A 7,041-nucleotide genomic window follows, 5' to 3' on the forward strand; every position below is an offset into this window, starting at 1 on the left:
GGTGTAGTATACCTCTCCCTTTCATAATAAGGGTCAAAATGTCAAAGATAGAAAAATGCTAAATGTTTTTCAATGTTTTCTTTTAATATGAAATGTGTACTTTCATGTCATTCTACTTGAATGCAACCCATTACGTAGTCAATGATAATGTTTTACATGTAAACAGGCAAGTATCGAAGGAAAGGAAAGCTCGCGCACCAGGGTGCGAAGCAGCTTGGAATATCCCTAATAAGTTAATAAAGATAACATCTAACGGCAAAACAAAATTTAATGTACTTTTAACCTTAAAGGATATGATATTATTTTAAGTCGCTATCAACAAACAATTTAATAAAAAGCAAAAAAAGCACGAGTTATGACATAAAAGCTTCTCCATGAAATGTACAGATTTGAACAAAAAGAGGCAAACAACAAAAGAGAAGAAACCTCACAATAGCTGACGTCTCTTCTTGTTTCAACAAGGAATGTTTAAATATCGCATGCCGGTAACAACTGGGCTTAATTCTATCTATTGAGTTATGTTTTTGATTTATTTTGTTTTGAGCAATTGACATTGTCGTAAGTGTTGGGCAAAATAAACACACACCGATTCAGGTTTGCTAACATTTAAAATAAAACATTATTTCTCAATGTATTTGAGATTTCGTTGTAATCCGAGATAAGGCATAATGAATCTATGTGCTGGGACATATACGAAAGACACTGATTCAGGTTTGATAACATTTTAAAATAAAACATTATTTCTCAATGTATATGAGATTTCGTTGTAATCCGAGATAAGGTATAATGAATCTATGTGCTGGGACATATACGAAAGACGCCGATTCAGGTTTGCTAACATTTAAAATAAAACATTATTTCTCAATGTATTTGAGATTTCGTTGCAATCCGAGATAAGGTATAATGAATCTATGTGCTGGGACATATACGAAAGACACCGATTCAGGTTTGCTAACATTTAAAATAAAACATTATTTCTCAATGTATTTGTGATTTCGTTGTAATCCGAGATAAGGTATAATGAATCTATGTGCTGGGACATATGCGAAAGACCCGGTTTTTTCCACAAATTTTCGAGTAGTTAGTTGTTCTCATTAAAATATAATATAAAAGTTATGTCTTTGATGACTTTCCGCTTGTTGTGATGTTAAATGTCGTAAAAAACAAAGCGCCTTACGTTACATAAAGGCGAATTTATTTTTTTATGCGAATTAAGAAACATTTTATGATGAATAATATCACACGTATGATACGTGGTAAAAAATGTTATGGTAACTTAAATGTTTTAATTAAATAAAATACCACACTTAAAGTTCGCATTTATCATTATTAAATATAAAAATATTAGAATTTGACATTAAAAAATAATACCGATTGTGTATATGTATACCACAATGAATGTGTAATATATTTTTGAAGCGAAGTTTACTGTGTATTTTTGTCAGTTTATATATATATATATATATATATATTCCTTATATATATATATATATATATATATACGGAATATATATATATATATACTGTATATACATATATATGTATATACGGAATATATATATATATATATATATATATATATATATATATATATATATATATGTGAACGGACAAAAATACACAGTAAACGACCCATTAGAAAGTAAATTGTTCGCTTACTTTCGCTTCAAACATATTGATTTTTTATTCTAAGCATAAAACATTCAAATATTAAAATTAACCGAATTCGAAAGTTGAGTTTATCTCTATTTCACCTTCCGCTTATTACCGTCAAAAATCCCTTACAGTAACAAACATTCCTGGAACCTGGAGCTCAAGTTCGTCAGAAGGAATTTTTAAAAAGTCGATGATGAAGATTTTCAAAACGAACCCATTGCTCAGTTTCGATATAAGAGACATCTAGACCACAAAAGAGATCTGCCTGGTTTATTCAGCAGCCCACCCAGTGTAATGCAGATGAAGAAATCTTCTGTAGTGTCTAACTGAGGAGTATGATAATCAACTGAAAAGTGCAACAACGAATAGAATTTTCTTGAAATACGTTAACTGTATTGCGATTTAAAATGTAATATATCGATGATAAATCATGTTAATGAAATCAATAATTCGTGTTAACAAATATTAGAACTAAACAAACACGTCAGTCTATCTTCATCTGTCTTATTCTATTCTAAATCGAGGTAGAAATGGCAAACCAAACTTTGCCGAAACAAGCTTTTGTTCAGTAAACAAGGTTCAAAGTTCAAAGGAGTCAGTAAGGAATACAACGGCTGCGTCTAACTCGACTTCGGGAACCTGTCAATCAGATCCACCACCAGGATAACAAAGTTGGTGGTGAGGGAGGGTTGGGGAGGGTATGGGGTGTGAGGAGAGGAGGTTTAAAGTTCTAGGAAATAGTAAGACAATAAGTACGTTGGGTTACTGGTACCTTTATCACTAAGGCTAATTTATAATTTTTGTGTTACGTATGGTCTAACATAGCTAATTTGATTCATTGTAATATTTCAGTTAAGAGTAGGAGGTAGTAAATTGATTGACCTTGGGATTTTTCATATAAGAGCAATATTAACCAGCATGTACTTGTACTTCCATACTGATTGTGGTAGAGTTATATATGTATCATTTTAAAGGTGATGTTAAACTCTTTTTTGTATTTTTCTATGTTTTTATGGATTGTTCAAAAAAGGTTTTCAAACTCTGTTGTATTTCATCTTTTAAATATTCCAAAAGTATACAATTTGTGAAAACTAAATCGCCTCCATATAAAATTCATCTTTTATCGTTTGATAACATATCAGGCGTTTCCAGACTCGCATAAAGTACCAGCTAAGATATATTAAATTGAAACATTTATTAATTTATTCATTCAAAATAAGTATAATGAGTTTGGTGTTTACAAATTATAGTTGCGCATGAAACCTCTCTTTTATTCATGTGTAGTGGAAAGGATACTAACCTAATGTTAAAATAAACACCACTAAAAAGTAAAATAAATTTAAATATACAGATACATACAAACGTAGCAACTCGTAGTTTCTTGGCATTTTTCATCCGATTTTGATAAACGTTGCTCTAACGGTACTGTCTTTTTGAGGTGTTATATACAAGCAAGTCAATTAACATTTTTTTTACTTTTATCTCAGTATCATGATTTATGCCAACAAATGTCTTAAGAGGCATCCTGGAAAATAGTTAATTTTTTTATATCCTACAAATAGAGGAGGATATAGTTACAAAAATTAAGTGACGTTATTATCAGGCAATTTAATTGTTTTTGTGATATTCCTTGTTCTATCATTTCATGAATCGTCTGAAGAGTTTAAAAAGGGATGAAAGTACTCGGAAAACTTTGCCTTCTAAAACGTATTATGATTCTTAAGTAAAAAACATATTTTATTGCCATACACTTACTTCCTTCATCTATTAGTTAAAACTGTGAATGCATTAACAACACGTGTTGGCCTTACTACCCGTGTAGTTTCTATGGAAATTCAATCGATTTTTCAGGCAAACCTACAATTCAATATTTTTCAATAATTAAATTTTGGAAGATATGCAATTTTTAACTTTCATATGTTTATTGGGTAATTTATGTAAAATAATTAAAATTGTTAGAAACAGTTTATGTCGAATGACATTTATTTGGTAAATTGAATGACAAAAGAATGAATAGAATTAAAAAATAATAACGTAATAATAACTGGCGTTTTTCAACAATAATAAATATGACACATGCGTCAGATCGCTGAGCACAGCAAAAATAAACCTCCCCGGCGGGGAATCGAACCCCGGTCTCCCGCGTGACAGGCGGGGATACTGACCACTATACTACCGAGGACTTGAAGATTAGGATGTCAGTTAAAAATTGTCCCTTCTGTCCTTAGGGAGATTCCAAGTTAGGGTGGAATTTTGGGAGAGATAGCAGCAAGGAAAGGAAGGAGAATGAGAAGCACAAAAATATCACGATGCAAAAGAATAATACACCTAAGTTAATCAATGTAGGTTACATAAGAAAAAATATATCTGAGTAGGATACAAAGTCTTTTCTAACATACTATATTACTTTTTATCTACCCTAACAGAGAGGGTTCTTCCAGGGTTTAGATTTGAAGGTGTTCTTGTTATCATGGCTTTTATATTAGTTATTTACTTCAACTTAATACTTATTTAAGTGTCGTAAAATAGGTTAGAACCTTTCACTTATTGGAACTACACTAGGCATCGGAAAGGGACTTAGATCCTCACACTAGTTGATTATGGACTTGGGCTTGGAAATGGATTTAAATCTTCAAACTCGCCGAAACTGGGTATCGACCTCGGATAGGGGGTTAGATCATCTCACTCTTTGAAAAAAATATACTTTTGCCTGAAAAAAATATCGGATAGTGGATAAGCTCATGTCACAAAAAATAGACGTAGTTTCGTAAAAATTGGGAATATTTACTTATAAAATAAGAGCCTCTTCATCAGAAATGAGATTACCTTGTTAGTTCGTGTCATTTTGTTAAGCGTATAATGTTCTATTTTTTAAAACGTATTCCTATTTACAAATATTTACTAACGTATGATTATATAAACTATACGTCAAAAAAGACTATAACATTTCATACATAATATCAATGCTGCAAAATAAAGTGGTGAGTGACAAAAATATAACCTCCCCGGCGGGAATCGAACCCCGGTCTCCCGCGTGACAGGCGGGGATACTGACCACTATACTACCGAGGACTTGAAATTTTGAGTTGTTATTTAAAATGTTTTCTTTGGGGGCAAAGACCAACTGAGAAGAATTCAAAATCGAGTGACTACCATGGCTAACTTATGTAGAGATAGAGGAATGATAAAGGAGGAAAGGGATGTGAACGTCGAGATTGTTTAAACAATTAGATAATGAACTAGAACATTCTTTACTTTGCACATGAACCGGCATGCATGGTAATAAAAGAAACTCTAAATTCCTAATCATTAATGTAATTTCGTAATAAATACACCTTTCTTAAATACGAGTAAAACTTTTAACTAAAATTATTTTATAATCTGTTTCATTTCATATTTTCAATAGACGAAAAGTAAACAATAGGTATTGATAATAAAGCAAACTTATGACAATAGTCCATTGAAATAAAAATTATATATTAAGAAACTTTGCCAGGTTTTAAAATTTCTGAACGAAGTGAAGTTTAATATGATGCAAAAATGTCATTGCCTTTCTGTCTGCCAATTAAAAAAAAAAAAACTACAGACACTTTATTTCTTTTTGTTAAATGTAACATAAACTTATTTCTTCAAAAGGCAAGACGTCATTCATCGCAATTGTCCAAGAGTGCAGCGCCCAGGTAAAAACTATCTTAATCAACTATCTTAATAGGAGTGTTGTTAATGAAGGAATCTGAACCAAACTTGAGATTTTGATTTTACGGATTGATCCCAAACAAGGTCAAGGTCACAGTCAGTCCTTATCAAGAGATTCGTCTGGAAGCCCAAGATACATATCTTTTTTACCAACACTGAGCGTGGTCTTTTCTTTAAGAAATGTCCTTTACTAACGTCGATAGTGATTGTATACGTTTATGCCAAGGATAAGGAATAATTTTATACTATACTGACTAAAGAGAACAAAGCTCTACGATGTTTGAAGTTTATTTTTGACGATGGAAGGATTGTGAAGGAAACAGAATTTTTCCGGACATTTACCATCGTTCAGTGATACAAGAAATCAATAATACTACGTTGCGAGATCTGCAATCTGATCTCTTTTTTAGGTAAATAACTAACCACAATTGTTTATTTTAACCTAGTTTGTAATTATGTGTCAAGAATTACTTGCTATTATTTGAGTATTATTGTACATTGTATGACCATTTGATATACAAATGCAATATTTGTTTTCTTTTTTTAATGTAAAATATGTACTTCTGTCTTTTCAGTAATTTGTGAAAATAAATGTGATTTTAATTTGAGTATGTGTTAGAGTTAGATCCATAGACACGTTGAATTGAGGAGAAGGTGAACTGGAGGTGAATCAGCCCTTCCAACCAAAGCTACATATTTTGGAAGTATTATTAACAAAACTGTTTGACCAATTTATGGTGTATTTGTGGGTCTGATTTTCAAGGTTTGTTTATTTTTTTACCACTGTAACCTAAGGAGGTTTGTTCTTCGTCCAACCTATTAAATGATTCATAGAACCAATTTCATACCTATGGTTGTGAATCTCAACTCGACTGATATGGTGAAACCTGTGTTTCAGCTATACATAGGCTATGTCTTGTGATCTTTCTTTCTTGGGTCTGATTTGGTGCGCATTCAGAAATGTATTATATTTTTCATACATCAATTTGACTTTAGTCTTCAATCGTCATGTGTTACTTTTCTGAATACTTTTAGATCGCATATTTTATGTTCATACTGTTATTTCCGTCAGTGGTCTGTATTGGTTTAGTAGGCTGAGCTTCAGCGAAGCCTATCACTCGTGGGGCTGGAAAACTTTCATTTCTTGTCTGTCTGTCTGGATGATATCTCAAAAACGAACTGACCTATAGACAAAATAATTTTTTGCATTAAACTTCATTTATACAGGGTGTAAATTAAGTCCTGATATGTCTGAATATATTCTAAATGAATTGAGATATCGATGTACAATCTTCACTATACTCATTAAAATACTTTTTTGGAGCATAAAAAAATTGTTCCTTCTTTTTCAAAGGGGGTTAGAAGGGGGTAACTTTTAATTTCCAAATTGCAACCCCTTTCTTGTAACGTGTGTCATTTTACAGTTCTTTATAACAGAAACACAATGATGCGATTTAAAAACTTCTCTACGACGTTCCTGGCAAACGTTATATGGGCAAATAACACTTTACACTGAAATGCCACCTAGTTTAAAAAAACACCTCGTACCAAAAACTATGTAAAAGCTTAAGCTAGGAACCTCAAAGTCTTACGCTTAATAACGCATGCATTGTGTTGATATGAGCAAGACATTATCATTGTGCTTACAGATTATTATTTTTTTGCGTTATTTGCCTATTTAGCTAGAAA

General features: G+C 31.8%; 1 non-coding gene across 1 annotated transcript; it reads right to left on the reverse strand.

The window, feature by feature from the left end:
* Positions 1-3,766: 3,766 nt before the first annotated feature.
* On the reverse strand, positions 3,767-3,838 carry Trnad-guc. Its single transcript has one exon. It is a non-coding gene; the product is annotated as a tRNA-Asp (tRNA).
* Between the last annotated feature and the right edge of the window lie 3,203 nt (positions 3,839-7,041).

The sequence above is a fragment of the Homalodisca vitripennis genome, unplaced genomic scaffold (genome assembly GCF_021130785.1).
Source record: "Homalodisca vitripennis isolate AUS2020 unplaced genomic scaffold, UT_GWSS_2.1 ScUCBcl_4193;HRSCAF=10225, whole genome shotgun sequence".
In the NCBI taxonomy this organism is placed as follows: Eukaryota; Metazoa; Arthropoda; class Insecta; order Hemiptera; family Cicadellidae; genus Homalodisca; species Homalodisca vitripennis.